Genomic DNA, 17771 nt, shown 5'->3' on the forward strand with positions numbered 1-17771 from the left:
CAATCCAAAATGGAGACACAGCTGCGGGAATTCCTGATCGAGCGCAACATAGCTGAGGAACTGATTAAGAAACTTGAAGATGAAAACGTAAGTTACTATTTTATGTATTTGTGAAATCAAGCTCTTATATTGACCTACCGGTACACTGCTTTAAATATGGCACAAAATGTGTTAGAAGGAAATCATTTTCCAAGTACTATAGGTTTTTTCCCACCAACACTGTAGCCTTTTTTTGAGCCGGGAATCAATTTAATAAAAAAACAAAAGGACAAATTAGCTGGATATCTGAAAATTTAATTGCGATGATTTGCTATAACAAAAATATATAACAACAACTCAATTCAACTCAGTCATGTAAACATAATAACCCAAACAATCATTTAAATGAGTTACACCAACACATTTCATAAATTAGGAGGCTTTATCATATCGCATCTAGATTGCACTCCAAACAAAAAATTATTCTAAGTTTTGTAAGTATGAGCTAACCATGATGGTTGTGACTTTCCAGAATATTTTGCAAAAGCTTAAACTAACATATACCATCACAATATAACTCAATGCAATAACCATTGATGTGATGCACACCAGTCTCAATAACCCAGATAAACCATGTGACTCTTTGATTTCTGCAACTACCCCTGGTTGCGGCCTGGTGAATGCTTAACGTCGTGGAATACTCGATCACTGCGGAATGCTAACCCCGCCCACGTTGAGCTCGTCTTTTTCTTCGCATTTTTAAAGTTTCCATGTGCTATGTTAGGGAGTTAATAAAATTAAGACTCAAAAGCGCTACTTTTTTGCTTGGCCTCACGGATTCTGAGGAAGTATGTGTGTCCGACTTTTATCCTTGAATGCACTTAAAATGCATGCAGGCAATGGAGCAATGTGCATCTTGGCTGCATGTGTTGCGTGCGACCAATGTGAATTTCCATTGGTGTTTGTGTTTGATCGCATGTACATAAATGCAATTAACCGCCTTTAGGAATATTTTTTTTTTTTGTAATTGTTGTGTATTTCAGCTCAGTTCACACACAACTCAAGGAGTGCACAGTCTCTGTTGGCTCTCCAGCAACGGTTGTCTCTCTTGCTGCTCGGGAATATCTTTAATTTACAAACATCCTTGATTTCAGTGCAAAATGCTTCACAGTCGCTTCTAATAAAAAAATTAAAAAAACAAAAGTTTCCCTCAGTTCCATGACTCTTGTAACTCATGAGGGAACCATTTTGGAGCTCTTTCAGAATTTCCCTTCTGTTCCCTTTTATTACCTTCATACCATCAGGCAGGGAATATCTTCCTTGAAACGACAGAAAAAAACGCACATTACATTTAAAAATACGAAATTGTTTTGGAAAAGCAAGCAATAATCACAATAAAAGTTTTCTTTTCATTAATTTTTTGTTTTTACGTTGCTGCGTTCCTCCATTTTGAAAAGATCCCTGTCGCTGCACATGGAAACGAAGAAGACCACAACTGCGCTGATGGAGACTCACATGCAGGAGCTCAGTGTGGGCGAGGTCGGCGTTCCGCGTGGTGATGTGGGCGGGGTTGGCATTCTGCATTGTTCCAGCATTCCGCGATGTTGAGCTTTCCCCAGGCCGCAGCCAGGGCTTACTCGACTTCTGAGCTACGGAGCTTATAAGTTGGAATGACATCACTCTTCGCTCAAGTCACATGAGCAAAGGAATGCTGGGTAATATAATCACATAGAGAAATGGGGAAAATTTTGGAAATTACTAATGCTCTACTCTAATTTAAAAACCATCACACACTTTAGATAAATTAGAGATTAGGAAAAGGACTCATATTAACAAGTTTAGATCAGATTTCACCAAATGTGTTATTTTATGTTTGCATGACATTTTATTGTGTATTATTGCCTTGTTTGTGTTTAAGTTGTACATTTTTTTTTTAGTCCTTAGATTGACGCAGCTGTTATTCCACTGATGTCAGATACTGACTTGGCAAAATATATTCCCAAAGTTGGAGATAAAGTCTCCACTGTTGCTTTCTGCAGACGAACAGCTTTGTCAGAGAGTGGGTCATCCAGGAAGGAGTCCATCCTTTCAAGACTGCGGCAAAGAGTCAGTGGAACTGAAGAGATGCCTTTAAAAAAGCGTTTTTCTACACTCAAAGGAAATGTAAATGCCACGCGACAAATGAGACGAATCGAGATTGGCTGGATGGACTTTGATGAGATTGCAGAAAGATACAAACAGGTGAAGTCAGTTAATGGTGGTGGCACAAGGCATCTGTCAATTGAAAAAGAAAAAACTGTGGCAGATGTCAAAGTACTGGCTGAAAGTCTGTTTTTTCCTGAAGGCTTTTTAAAAAAAACATGCGTCTTTCAAATTATTCCACTCATATTGAGAGCTCCCAGATGAACATTTGCGTTTCTGATACAAGTTGCAAAGTCAAACTACTGAGACTTTATCTCTGCACCAAAAAGAAAATGGAACGGAACCAGGCAGTAGAAGAAGATAATGACCCAAAAAGCCAGTCTTCCATGATAGATCTCACTGAAAATGACCAAAGTCAGATTGTTGAAAATTTGGCAACATCAAATCAACATGCAGTTGGTGGAATATCCACAAGTGAAGATTTGGAGTTAGATGACACACTTGTATGGGATGGACATTTTACTGTAAGTGAAGATGAAGAATCAGACACAGTTGTTATCTTGCATGCTCGTGACACGGTGGAACTGAGAGTAGATGAGCCAAACAATCAGGCTATCGTTTCCGAAGGCACTGAAGATTTTCAAACAGTGGAACATTCAGCATCTGCTCCAAACATTGCAGAACAGACTAGCACAGACGCAGAGGCAATGCCTGAACAACAGTTTTCTCCTGTGACAGTGATTGTGAGAAGAGGTCATTGTCTTACTGATTTAATGTGTGCCTTTAAGGACCCAAAGGTTTTGACATCAGAGATTACCATCAAAATGCGTTTACCAAATGGGGAGCTTGAACAAGGAGAAGGGGCAGGTGTTTTTCGAGACAGCCTGACTGAATTTTGGACAGAATTCTATGACTGTTGCACGTTAAGAGTTCAAGTGAAAGTCCCATTTATCAGGCATGACTTTCAGTTGGAAGAATGGCAGGCTGTGGCTCGGGTGTTTGTGGTGGGCTGGAAACAAGTTTCTTACTTCCCAGTGAAACTGGGAAGTAAGAAATTTCTGGAAGAAGTGCTCTATGGGTCAGTAACCAGTAGTTTAAAAGAATCCCTTTTGATGTATGTATCACAAGAGGAAAAAGATCTCATTGTAAAGGCTTTGGAGGACTTTGACTCTGTGGAAAGTGATGAATTGCTTGATTTTCTTGGAACGCTTGACTGTAGGCAACTGCCTACCAAAGACACACTCCTTCCCATTTTAACACAAATGGGGCACAAACTAATCATTCAGGCCCCAAATTATGTCATCAAGTGTTGGCAACCAATTTTGCACTCCATTAGTAGTTCACTTTTTTTTGTATTTTGCAAACAAAAAGACAATAAACACTTATGCTATGATTTTCACAAAGGTATGATTCTTTTTTTTAATTTATTTTTTATAAGAAATTTTAATGTTGAGTAAACACTTAAGTTTTGGTATTTGAAACACACAATTTTGATTAATTAAATGTAGCTGCAATTGTTTTTGCAGAAATTACATTTACACAGTTACCTACAACGGATTTTTAGTGCCACCCACCCGTAACGTGGTCTGTTCACTCTCCTTCCCTCGGGATGAAGGTACAGTAGTTAAAGTGCAGGACCACCATGTTTGGTATGAATGTTTCAGATATCCTGTATACATCCTACTCCATCTTTAGTTTTTTATTTAACAAAAAGTCAGTCAGCTTTATTGTCAAGTATTCTGCATACACAAGACAAACAGCACATATGAAATTACTTTCTTCTTGAGCCATAGTGCAAGCAGCATATAAAATAATAAAAATAATAGCAATCTAAATTGAGCAAAAAGAGCAATGAGATCGTGAAGCGACAATTCTCAGCACAAGTTTGCAACATGGAGTGGAGGGGGAAGAGGGGGTATGGCAGGGAGAGAGTCGAGTTTCCTTATTGCCTGATGGAGGAAACTGTCCTTGAGTCTGCTGGTTCTGGCCTGGAGACTTGGCAGTCTCCTGATGGCAGCAGGCTGAAGTGGTTCTGGGATGGATTACGGTACCTGCAGTCCTGATGGCTTTGCAGGTGAGACGAGAATGATAAATGTAGGCCAATGAGAGGGACACCGATGATCTTCTCAGCTGTTTTTACAACCTTTACCCTTTAGGCATTTAGAGCAGACGGCAAAGTAAGCATCTCATTGTACAGGGACAACCCAGTCTCATCCTAAAATGTGTAGTAGCTACATTTGTCCACATGGAAATGCGTGAGAGTTTTACAAAAACGCCCCCTAAACTGTGAGGGGGATACGTTTCATTTTTCTATTCATTTTCTACGAGCCTTCTCAGGATCACGTGACTTTGGAGGTTTGGCCTGCCGTGAGCAAAAAACATGGCGGATGCACGTTCATTTTTCGGTGGAATATCCCATAAAACAAGGTATTTTGAGGACTAATTTTTATTTTGACAACATTTCTAGTGAGAAATATACCATTGTCTTTTAAAATATGCTTTCATTTTGTACATACAGTTTGTAGTTTGCTTGTTTCGTTCAACTTTTTCTCCCAAAGGCTCTGTTACGTTGGAGAAACACGTTAACTTTCATTCATATCTGCAGACGTGCGCGTGGGTCACGTGACTAATATGTTTCTCTTTTTTTCCGCAGAAAATGCAATAAAATAGGAGTGATTGTGGACTAATTTATTTTTGAAAACATTTCTAGCAGTATATATCCCCTTTATTTTCATAATATCCATTCATTGCAGACATGCAGTTCGTAGTTTGTTTGTTACGTTCAACTTTTCCTCAAAGGATCTGAAGGCGTTTGATCTTTTCCATAAATATATGCAGCCTGACGTGGGTCACGTGACCTGAGTTTCTTTTTTTTCATATAGAAGATCTCGTAAAAAGGTACGTTGCTATTTATTAATTATTTTTATTTACATTTCTACGGACCCGTGTATAGGTTTCATGCTGTGTTGTTGCGACTTTGAAGGACATTTAAACAAACCGGAAGAATGTTGTTCAGGAACGGACTGGAGAGTTCTCTAAATTTACTTAGCGATTTATTTTATTCAATATTCTTTTACATGTTAAAGTATTCACACTACAAGTCTAAATACTGTGTACAATGTCTGATCTTTCCCATCATATCTGTGGGCTGACGTGGGGTCATGTGACGCGAGTTTCTTTTTTTTCCCGTGGAAAAAAAATCTCGTAAAATAAGATCGTCTGAGGTTTAACATTTACGTTTAACAACATTTCTAGGGACCGATGTACTCTGTCGTAACGTCCATGCAAGCGTATTTTTTCAACATCAACTAGTTGAGTTAAGAAATACACTGTAAATAATAAAAAAAGACGTTTGGCTCTAAACTGGTTTTGTGATTGCTCCCACGTTTATCGGGAAGATTAAGTTTTAAAAATAAGCCCAGCGACAAACAGGTGTTTATTTTTAACAGAAATTAATGTTTCCATTACTAATGCAAACTTTTTGTTTTGCAGGTACTTAAAGAAACAAAACATCAAATGTTTTTCAGAGCGAAGGTACCTTGTCGCATGACAGATTGCAGTTGTTTTTTATTCAAACTTTATTGACTAACAATTCAAAACAACAATTCCAAAAAGCAACAAGAAAGAAACAAACCAGGGGATTATTATGAAATTTTTCACAAAAACATTGATTGAATGTTTTAAATGCTTTCTTATTGTCAGAGTTTCTTATTGTGTTCATGTTTTGTTTGAACTCATTGATAAAGTTAAAAAAATGGGGGGTATGATTTATAACTTTGTATTTATGAATGTGCCATATGAATAAAAATAATAAAAGGTTAATGATGTAGAATTGTTCTTTTTATGGGATGGACAGTGGGTGAGGCACGACAGATTACAGTAAAACAGTCAAACTGCTACCACAATAGCGTTGAACTTCTGTTGAGAATAATTCATTCATAAATCTGTCTATATATTAGAATATCAGCATCTGGATCATTTACGTCTATTTTAACATAAAAGGGGCTAAAAAGAACTAACATCAACAAACAACAACTACTAATAAATATTATAGGAAATAAGGAAAAAGTATAAAAAAGTAAAACAAAATAAATGTACATAGTATATTATTTATTATTGTAAATAAAAAAAATAAACATGTCTGACTAAGAGTGGGAGTTGAGGGCGGGGTTTTTTTTGTCTCTTTTTTGGAATCCAGCGTAGAGGCCATGACCCCCCCCTGCAAGAAAAGTAGAGAAGGTTCAATCAAACAGTGATAGACAATGGGCTACAGTTTGTTCACTCAGTGCTTACAGGACGACTGTTTTTAATTTGATTAGTGTCAATTATCCTTTGTAGGAAATATTAGTACTATTCAAATATTCATGAATAATTACAATATTACATTGATTTTTAACGCATAGCACAAAAGCATCAAATAATCAATATCTAACAACTTGTAGAACATGAATAATAAAACTTGGACATGCATCCATCATCTACCCCTTTTGTCCTTTTATTGACAAAATTAGAAAAGATTTATATAATTTTAAATAAACAAAAAAACAAATTAGGCTGATTATTATTTGGAATTATTTATTTGCGACCAAGCAAAAAAACTGATGGAAATTCATGTTGAAGAGGCACGTTGCTGGATTGTCCGCACGTATTTTAACCATAACCCCGCCTTCTTTACTTGCAAATAGGCACTTCAAAAGAAATAAATAAATTCATTAATAATATATACAACATAAAACATGACGAGCACTCCATTAACTCCATCTGGGTTTCATAAATAAAATAAAAACGTTTACCACTCAAAACAATCATCAGAACTCTAACACAGTAAATATGCCAAACAAATTAATAAAAAAGCATTTATATACATTAGAGTTCTACTTTAAAATAGTAATAATGTAAAATAAAAACTGCTCCTTTTTTCTTTAAATGTCCTCATTGCATATTAATCTTTTCCTCCAATCACACGGCTGCATTCTGAAAGATGAAAAGTGTAAACTTGTTTAAGAGATGTTTAAGAGGACTACTGTAAACTAAGATAAATGTGTTAGTTAAAATAAAGTAATAATGCATAGTTATTTTATAATAAAAGACTAAAAAAGGCAAATTAATAATACAAAATCCAAATCTTTACAAATTCTGCAAGTATTTTGTCGTATTACTTTTTACTGGTGGAAATGCAAAGAAAAGCGACAAATTAGAAGAACTGGTTTGAACATGAATTATTGCACAAAGACGGAAAGGTGGGCGTGTCTCCAGGAAAGAGATCCTCATGACAACCAACATGATTTTTGATACGGAGGCTGATGCTTCAAGGAGAAAAGAAACGTCAACAGCCAGTGCTGATCAGAACACAATCCAATGTTCTCATCATTTGAATAAATCCTGAAATGTTCATCTGCTGGTGTTTGTCTGCATTTCTTGATGAAGTTTTGCTGCAAAATAAACCCATTAACCATCACTGTGATGGAATACACGCCAGGGCTACTATGGGAAGATATACGGTAGTCAACATTTTCTTGGAAAGGATTCTTTTTAAATAATATTTTATAGAATCTTTTAATAGTGTGTAAAATGTTTTTAACTACAAAGCATTTTAATTGCATGTTATATGTTTTATATCAACTGTAATGCCCATTAAAAAGAGAAGCTAAAGTAAACTTGAACTGAATTATTTCTTTCTTATTAAAGATTTGAGGAAAAGTGTAAAAATAACCACCAGATGAATAATTCTGTAGTTTCACATTTCTTTGGAGAAACATTTGTTGATGATAAAAAAAACACAGGAATTTCTTAAAAACATATCATTTTTGCTAACTGTGCAGAAAAATAAGATTGTACCAGGATAGTAAAATGTCAGGAGTTGGGACACTGGTGGACGGCTGTGGGGCTGAAGTGGTGAGAGGATGGATGTCTGAAACGGTTGATGGTTGGACGGCTGAAGCACTGGAGGGCTGCTGGTTTTTCCAACCTTAATGGATGAAAATGATGATATGATTAGTGTGGTTGTTTTGGTGAGACATGACCAGATCTGCTGACGGTTCACAAATGAAAGTTTCTAATCAAACTAGAGTTTATGCAGATTGAAGATGTCGTGTCATCAAGCTTCCATGAATAATGAGGAACAACAACAGACTGAGGTGAATGTAAAATTATTATTACCAGTATACCTGATACAAGGCCTTCATCTAGTCAAAGCACGTTTCTGCTTGATCAGGGAACTTAGGGCACCTTAGGGGCACAACATGTGTGTGGTAAGAGGCGGGACTTTTTGGCAGGTTTGGCAGCAATTTTTGTATCGTCATCGTCAAAATTTAAATTATCATATAACACTGTGAACAGATCGACAATTGGTTAATGACTCTGAGTCACAGATGGTAAATACATACCAATACAGACACTTCATCACATGTGAGGCTTTCTCTTTTGGCCTGAAATCTTTGTAGCCCGCCTGACATTTGGATGTTTTGGCGGCCACAGCGATCACAGTTGATGCAAGAAGTTGTCGAGCCTCGTGGCAGAGTCAGCTGAAAATAGGAAAAGCAGAATTTTTATGTCTCCAGTTCCCCATTCTGATAAGATTTGGGGAAAATATTGCCATATTAATGACAATTAATGGTTGTTCGTTTTACAATTAAATTAAGGTAGCAATTGAAGTCTAACAGTTTTGTAAGAATGTGCAGGTTATTATTTCTGAATTTTAAAAAGAAAAGTTATAAAAAAAGGTCATGAAGACTTGGTTTTGAGCTGAAGATGTCTTTCCTCTTGTCCAAAATGATTTCTGGAATAAAACTGGTAAAAAAGCAGTTTGACTGGATCAGAGAAAAGGTCTGAGCGAGTGTGACGTCACCCATTTACTTCCAGATCCATCATAACAAATTCAATTCTGTCGTCGTTTCTCTGTGATACAGACGTCCCCACGTTGGAGCCAGTTGACAGTGATTGATCTGAGTCAACATTTCTATGGCAACTACTGTCGCCAATCAGGAGTAAGCTTGTTGAAAGTCCACACTGCTTCCACTGAAAGTGAGCTTGGTGGAATTTGTCAAACAAACATTCAAGGTGGCACATGCTATTACTGAGGCATCTGTTGGTCAGTCTATAATTTGAATAACTTGTGATAAAGAAACAGTTTTGTAAGACAAATAACTGGAATTAGCAAAAACATGTTGAAAAGGGTATCACAACAAGAATGGTTAATCTGAGCCATAGAATGACTAACTAACAGCTGTTTGTTTCTCTTTAGAAGTCTACAGGATTTTGGCTCCTTGGAGCCAGCGGGTACTTCCTGTTTGGAACGTGAGGGGGAGGAGTCAGTCAGTCCAGGTCTCTGAGACAGAGACTGTTTTAAAATATTTACAAAACCAAGTCCAGATGATCGTTGTTACAACGTTTTTTGTGTAAATTTGGAGAAAAACCCTAAATAGGTCAATCATAACACTTTAATATATCAGTAAATTACTGTTCCTTTTTTTGCCGGGAAACCGGCGGTGGCGCGAGCGCTGCCATAATCATTAGCTAATGTAACCCCGATTCTCACAAAGCCTCCCTTCCTCTGCTCCACCACAATAACTATACAGTCGAAACAAATAATTAATACATTTTTCTATGACGATCATAGTAACCTGCAGTCGTGTTACGTTCAGTATCTCGATGGAGGCCGTATTTTTCAGCACCGCTCTTCCGTCACAGTGATAACAACAGCGGCATTCATCTGTCAGATGAAAATACATTCAGATGACCATAAAGTATTTTCATTACTGCCTCTTGTGTCAAACATTTCTTACCTTTGAGACTTCTTTAGCTCGTGCAGAGATGCAGAACGCGCGACAACCAGATTACCTTTATTGACGCCCAACACCCACCGACCGGCGCGCGGATACGTGGGGGTGGGGTGGCTTAATGTGCACGGCGCGCACGCATGCGTATTTGCACAAGAATTTTCACATGGCCTCTTTGGCATATGAACCTAACATTTCTATCATTTGTGTCTAAATTACGAGCATTAAATAACACAACTTGATGTGTGTCTGTCATAAAATATTCCATGTTGGGTCTAAATCAGATAAGCATTGTTCATCACATCAAATATTTACATATTTACTGTATTATACTGTTTTCATATATTTATTACTTTTATCATCTAAATTGTCCTAAGATTTATGAAAAAAATGAAAATCACACACTGAAAAATAGGGTTTGCTTTATCAGTTTATTCTGCATAATGGAATGTTTGGCTCAAAACTGAGCTCTTTGGCATCAACTCAACCATTGGGTTTGGAGGAAGAGAATTGCTACCTATGACCCCAAGAACAGCTTAACCACTGTCAAACATGGAGGTGGAAGCATTATGCTTTGTGGCTATTTTTCTGCACAGAGCTACGTCACCACGTTGATGGAGCCATTAATGGAAAATCCTGAGTGAGAACTTCCTACCCTCCTTAAGCCAGGACCCTTCAAATCAGTCATGGATGGGTCTTCCAACAGGTTAGTGACCTAGAACCTACAGCCAAGGCAACCAAGGAATGGCTGAAGAACAATCATATCAAGGTCATTGAGAGGCCCAGCCCATGTCAATCCTATGGAGAGATCTCACAGTCGCCAAGCAACAGCCACCAAATATTCATGATGTAGAAGGGTCAAAAGAAGGGCAAATACATTTATATAAATTCTTTCAACTTGATTTCTTTCTAGGTTTGCAATTCTGCACAACAAACAAAGGACAAAAACTTTTTTTGCTCCAAATAAAGGGAAAAACCTTGAAACTTCATGTGAGTTCTTGGCAACTGCCATTTCCCAAATCCTGCTCATACTGGACCCACATCTCCATGTCTTGGATATAAGTAATTAACTTGCCAATAACAAAGACTTATTAAAGGTCACTGAGGTGAACTTTGTAGACAAGTGCGGAAACTGTATAGTGTAAGGCTGATCGGCAAATAAAAGACCATGAAAGTCATCTTGGACTTTAGTAGGCATAGAGGAGGGTTCACAGCTTCCCTTTCCTTGGCATCCCCATCTCAGCTGATCTAACTTGGTTTCCTAACATTCAGGACGTTATCAACAATGCACATAAGCACGTCTGAAGCTGCTGGCAACCTACCGCTCAGCCAGTCCAACTGCATCATGGTCTGGCTCTCAGATCAAACTGAAGAAGAGCAGCAGAAGCTTCAGTGCTGAAGATACTGGAGCAGATCATCGGCTACCCCCTTCCCTACCTGTCATCCTGTCTGAGTAAAGGAACATGTCAAGGACAGCGCCCTTCCTGCAGCTAACATACTGATACACATATCACTCCACACTTCTAATATTCTTAATTTCTCATGTCATTTACCCCTAATTTAAGATAACTCATTGTCATTTTGCTACATTTTACTTCAGTCTTGCTACAATTAAAATGTAGTCTGTACCCTGACAAAGGATTTGGAGATGCATAGCACATTTATTATTTGAGTTTAATAGGTCAGTGTTTCATTCTAAGGTGTTGGACATACAAATCAAAGGCCAAACGTTTGAGTTAAAATGAGAAGTGTCTTCAGCACAGGTGTGAGCACTGAAATGTTAGGCTAGTGTTGTAGAAACTTGAACGGAGGTAAAAAACAATGTAATTGTTGAAATTTAGGTTGAAAAACCCTTCATTGGTGCAGTTCAGAAAAAAATCTCTCATTTCAATTAAAAGTCATTTATTGGTACAAAGTTGAAATGAGGTTTTCCTTTATATAAGCCTTTTTTTAGGGGTGGAGCTGGGGCTTGAACTGCAGAAAAGTCTCCTCCTCAACAGACAATTAGTCCTTCACGTCCTCTCTCCATCAATGACTCTGTGCTGCCTAAAAATGAAATGAAGAAGAAAACACATAAATGCCACAAGCCCTGGACATCCATGCAGATCACAAAGAGAAACCTCCTGGCTGTGTGGGGCAGAACCTTCCAAAAGCTGGGAGGAGAGCTCTTCAACCACACTTCAAGGATCTGCAGTGCTGCTGGACTTCACCAACCACAGTCTGGTCAGCAGCATGACATCATAGAGCCTTTAGTTCTTTACCATGGCACCATAACCTGCAATCCATCACATCATGCTTGATCAGTTATGCAACAACTTTAGAAAGTGTAACCCTTGTTCTATCCTAGGCACTTTACCATTGGGAGTTGGGTCATCTAGACCCACTAGACAGTGCTCTGAACCTTTTTTCTTCAATGATTTGTGATCTTCACTGGTGTCCATGGATTACATGAAATCTTTCCACCTTTATCCACCTTTGTCATGGTAGGGAGAACACGTCAGGGTGGGGTCACAAGATAGCACAAAGGTTACAAAAGATTTTTACCATATCTTGATGACAGCTGATTCTTGTTTTCCTGATGCTCAGACAAAGCCCTTCAGTGTTTTTCTCTGGGTCATTTTGATTGGTCCTTGTGGGAAGAGATTAATGTATTAATAATACTGAAGAAATCAAGAGATATTCCACATCAACAGCATGAGAGTAACATGAAAGAAACAAGCCAACATTTATCTACATTACCAGAGTCTTTACCTGGAGGTATCATTCTGGTCACGTCTGCTCCAGCTTTTCTGACTTCCGCTTGTTCCAGCCACCGGCCTGAACGGCGAGGATGTCTGTGCAGAATGAAAGGATCAAAATGTATTAAACTGAGAAAACAAACTACACAAAAAGGATGCATCTTCAATGAGTATTTACCAATATTTGACACATATGTACTCGGAACATGTGTCTGCTGAAGAGAGGAAGCTGTTCAGTCGGTTCAGTCCCTTTCCCTGATGTTGTCCCTTCTTGATTTCATCCTCGGATCCTCATCATTTCAACCAAAATGTATGTTTGCAAACTTTTGAAACATAAGGGGTTAGAAAAAAACTCCAACAGGAATAAGGGCAGAGGCCCTAAGGGAGACCCAGGACACGCTGGGGAGACTACGTCTCTCAGCTGGCCCCGGGGTCCCCCAAGAGGAGCTGGAGGAGAGGGAAGTGTGGGCATCTTTGCTTAGACTGCTGCCCTCACAACCTGGTTCCTGATGAATGGAAGAAGATGGATGCATGGATGGAACGTGTTCAGGCCTTTCAGCAAAACTCCACGATGGCAGACTGCGATCCTTCCTCATTTACTTTGCCAGAAAACTTGTTGGAGGACTCTGGTGCTGCCACAAACTTACCTGCTCCACATCTCCCATCTCCAGGATTCTATCAAAACAAATAAATGTCGTATATTAACATGATGATATGACACAAAATACAATAAAACATATATGCAGGCATGTTCATTTTCTTAAGGAAGAGGCCATGAAAATAACCTTACATATTCTATTTCCCCATGAATGCAGTTCACAAAGGAGGTCACCACAGTGTTTTTGGTCAAAAACGCATCTTCCAAATAACCACTGAGCCTAAAAGAACAGAAAAGTTTACATAAAAAAAACATTTAGACCATCAAAAATGTAGGTGGAAAAGAATTTTACACAACCCAGTTGGCTCTCAAAACAGTACATTTAGCAAGTTCCATCCACTGCTACGGCAAACATAGAGGGAGAGCATGCAGGACCCTGAAACAGATGAACCTGACAGCCTCTCCATCTCAAAGTTAGCAGAAGATCAGTCCAGGAACTATTTGTGCATGTTGTCTCCAAATAACTGACCAGTCTGAGAGAGGAAAGGGAAAAAAACATGAGGTTCTTTTATGTATATACATACACACACAAAAGAATCAGGAATCAGACATTCTGTTGGAGTGGGACTTTAAGTCCCACTCCAACAGAATTTTTAGCTATTATAAAATCGTTCCCAGTGTTTTTTTTAATTACGATCATTTTGTTTTTTTAAGACATTTTTCTGCAGCACAGCAGCTCATAAGAATTTCACCTCAGAGCTGTGGTGCAGATGTTTGCCTCTGCTAATTTCCCATAAACCGTTTGTTGATTCTCTCTCCCGCTAGCTTATAGCACCTCACAAGCCCTAGCCGACATTAGCATAGCAAAAAAAAAAAAAAAAATCAATGAGCAACATTGGAGCTATCCATGTGTACACTTTTGAGCCAGATACCAGCTCAGACAAGGGAACTCAGGACATTAATGGATCTACTGGTTTTTGTCTGCAAGTGGATGCATCAGAATTGGAGTGGAGTAGAGACTTTGGCCCATTCATGGCAGTTAGAGCGTCACAACTATAAGCTTTTTGAGACAATCAGTTTCATTTTCTCCTGATCCATTGAGATTTGAATAAATACTCAGAAACAGTTTTAATCTTATATTATTGTGTATGTGTTTATATTTTTGTTAATGTTCTCAATAAAGAGAAAAATGTTTGATCTTAAAAACATGACTTCCATTGGAGCGGCTCTTTAACTTTGTTGACAATGCTAGGATAAATACATGTGGTCAGCCAAATCAGCCATAATTGTTTAGACCAGGGGTCTGCAGCCTGAGGCTCCACAGCCACAAGTGGCTCCTTGACCCCTCCTCTGTGGTTCTCCGACAAAAAATAAAAATGTTTTTAATTCAAACAAATATCCTATTTTTCAGACGACACAGCGCATCACGCAAAACAAAACAGTCAGATAAGTCAAACTTTACTCAACTTGGTGATCTACTCAACAGTTGAAGCAAAGTATTACTGTGCCAGGCTCCTGACTACAGTACCCATAATGCTTCAATAATCTATCAAGCGGTGATGCACAATATTTTAAGAAATTCCAGCATTTATGAAGAATTTTTTTAAACCTGACAACGTACCCTAAAAAAAATCAATTTGAGGTCAATACGCACAATTTAGAGGGCCTATACCATGCTAGCCATTTAGAATAAACTATTTCCTTGATCTCTGAGGCTCCGCCTTTCTCTTCTTGTGGGTGTCGCCTATTTCATGACATCAACCTAGAGTCGGCGTCGGCAGCGTTTCTGCGTTTCTTCCATCCAAACTTTTGCAAAGATGGATGTGAATATTGTGCAATGAAAGCATTTTGCTGATCACCGCTAGCTCCATTGAGAAAGTGGGCGTGTCTGTTAGCCTGGAGGCGGTTTTAGCTGCACAGGCTCTTCCTAGAAGAGGCTGCTCCTCACTTATGATGACGTCACAATGTGAGGACCCTCTTATTGTGAATTGGGAGGGGCTGGTGCTCAGAGGGTTTCAGAGGAATGCTGAGAGATGCGTGAATGGATCAAAATACCGCTGTGGATTAGTTTTTGTGAGGAATTAACATTATAATACACTTTAAAATTTTAAAACGTTGATGTTGCATGATATAGGCCCTTAAAGAAATACTGGCTGAGATGTACTAACAACATAAAATCTACAATGTGTAAAAAAAAATAAGCCTTTGTAAACCCCAGTAGTTATCCAGTTTCCAAAATAACATAAATGCAAATGAGTGTTTGATTTTCTAAAGGCTGAAGAGAAACCTTGTGTGTCCTACTGAGTTCTGGACAGTGAGACATTTAAATGCTCTTAGCTGTTTAAAGGGCTGCAGACCCCCGTTTCTGGCTAAATGACCCAAAAGGAAACTTACCTCTGCGGAGACCACGTGACGTTTCCGCCCCCGTCCTCTATACAGAAGAGGCCTTCACCGTGATGCTGCGGCCTTTTAAATTTAAGATGGAAAAACGCCTCGTCATTCAACGTTTATCCTAAACAGCCAACACGTTTTTACTAAAAACCCATCCCTGGTTTCCCAAATCTAAACATTACATTTCTACAGAGAAAAGTTCAAAGCATCGCCCACCTTCCAGCTGTCCAAGAAGTTCCTCAGCCGCGCGCCTTCCTGCGGGTTCATCCGGGGGTTTCCGGGGGAGTGGGGTGGGGGTGCCCGTATGACGCTGCGTTCACTGGCTTTTCGAAATGCGCACTTCATGTCAATTGGGGCAAATTGAAGGCTTAAAAGCCTGTTTACTTTAGATAATATATCCTATTTAATATATCCTATTTAAAACATTATTGAGAATTACTACAGGAAACAGTGATGAAACCTTTTTTAACAGATAAATTAGAGCACTTCATTGTAATACTATAATATATGAGATACGTCAAAAAATTGACAGTTAAAGAAAAAAGAATATAATAGATCCTAATATTTTATAAACTCCATCAAAATAATTTTTTCATCTCATTTATCATAATATTTATAGTTTTTTCTATCACACACCATTAGACTCGTAGTGTAAATAAATTAAAATGCAGAAAAATCAATTTAAAGAACTCTTTGGTCCGTCCCTGAACTCAACATTTTTCCGGTTTGTTGTCACATGTCAATCAAAGCCTGATCGCCGCAACAGCAACACGGAACGAGAAAACCTATACACGGGTCCCTAGAAATGTAAATAAAACAAATTAGTAAATCGCAACGTACCTTTTTACGAGATTTTCAACAGGAAAAAAAGAGAAAGGCACGTCACGTGACCCACGTCAGCCCGCATATATGAATGGAAAAGATCAGACGCTTTCAGATCCTTTGAGGAAAAGTTGAACGTAACAAACAAACAACTTCATGTCTGCAATATTACGAAAATAAAGGGGATATATTCTGCTAGAAATGTTTTCAAAAATAAATTAGTCCACAATCACTCTTATTTTATGGCATTTTCTGCGGAAAAAAAGAGAATCATATTAGTCACGTGACCCACGCGCACGTCTGCAGATATGAATGAAAGTTAACGTGTTTCTCCAACGTAACAGAGCCTTTGGGAGAAAAAGTTGAACGAAACAAGCAAACTACAAACTGTATGTCCAAAATGAAAGCATATTTTAAAAGACAATGGTATATTTCTCACTAGAAATGTTGTCAAAATAAAAATTAGTCCTCAAAATATCTTGTTTTATGGGATATTCCACCGAAAAATGAACGTGCATCCGCCATGTTTTTTGCTCACGGCAGGCCAAACCTCCAAAGTCACGTGATCCTGAGAAGGCTCGTAGAAAATGAATAGAAAAATGAAACGTATCCCCCTCACAGTTTAGGGGGCGTTTTTGTAAAACTCTCACGCATTTCCATGTGGACAAATGTAGCTACTACACATTTTAGGATGAGACTGGGTTGACAGGGAAAACTGTTTCCTTACTTTGCATATGACAATAAACCCCTTTGAATCCTTTAAGTTTAGTCTGTCTGCTTTGCTGCTGCGTGGCATTCAATTGCTGCACTTAATGGTCACTTCAACTCTAATCTTGTAAATTTATGAAGAAACAGTAGGAAATGTAAACCTTTAAATCTTGTAATGTTTATTCATTCATTCATCTTCTAAACCTATTATGTCCCTTTCAGGGTTGTGGGGCTACCAGAGTCTATCCCGGCCACTCGTGAGCGAGGGCAGCAGACATCATGGACGTGTTGTCACTGTCGCAGGGCCACAATCATACTAATAAATACCCTCACATTCAGACCTAGGGACCATTTAGAGTAACCAATTAATCTATAAAGCATGTTATTAGATCTCGTAATATAACTTTTTTTGAGTGGCCCTAAAAGTCTGTTGTAGTTATCAAACACAAAACTTATGCATTAAAAAGAACAACTACAGATATATTTTCTACAATTAAACAACACCATTGCCAGTCTTCAATGTGATTCTGATTTGTTTTAATTTTAGTTGTAAGCAAAAGAACAAAACATGTTTCAATACAAAATCTTAGTATGTTATCCAGTCCTTAAACACCC

The 17771-nt window shown here is 38.3% G+C and overlaps 2 long non-coding RNA genes across 14 annotated transcripts in view; both read right to left on the bottom strand.

Moving 5' to 3' along the window:
* LOC144992155 (uncharacterized) overlaps nt 1–17771 on the bottom strand; it is a 94627-nt gene that overhangs the window by 22728 nt on the left and 54128 nt on the right. The window lies entirely within an intron of this gene.
* LOC144992151 (uncharacterized) lies at nt 4809–17163 on the bottom strand. 13 transcript variants are annotated; one of them, XR_013655988.1, is made up of 15 exons: nt 16888–17163; nt 15843–15949; nt 15630–15701; nt 13593–13768; nt 13428–13515; nt 12816–13312; nt 12651–12733; nt 12444–12528; nt 12256–12372; nt 12043–12174; nt 9906–11945; nt 9744–9832; nt 8508–8645; nt 7960–8089; nt 4809–6340 (listed from the first exon to the last, which is right to left on the bottom strand). It is a non-coding gene; the product is annotated as an uncharacterized LOC144992151 (long non-coding RNA). The 13 variants fall into 13 exon arrangements; XR_013655985.1 differs by having other exon boundaries at nt 16467–17163; XR_013655990.1 differs by adding an exon at nt 8289–8349 and having other exon boundaries at nt 15843–17163.

The sequence above is a fragment of the Oryzias latipes genome, chromosome 5, assembly GCF_053564925.1.
Source record: "Oryzias latipes strain Hd-rR chromosome 5, Olatipes_Hd-rR_3.1".
NCBI classification, from domain to species: Eukaryota; Metazoa; Chordata; class Actinopteri; order Beloniformes; family Adrianichthyidae; genus Oryzias; species Oryzias latipes.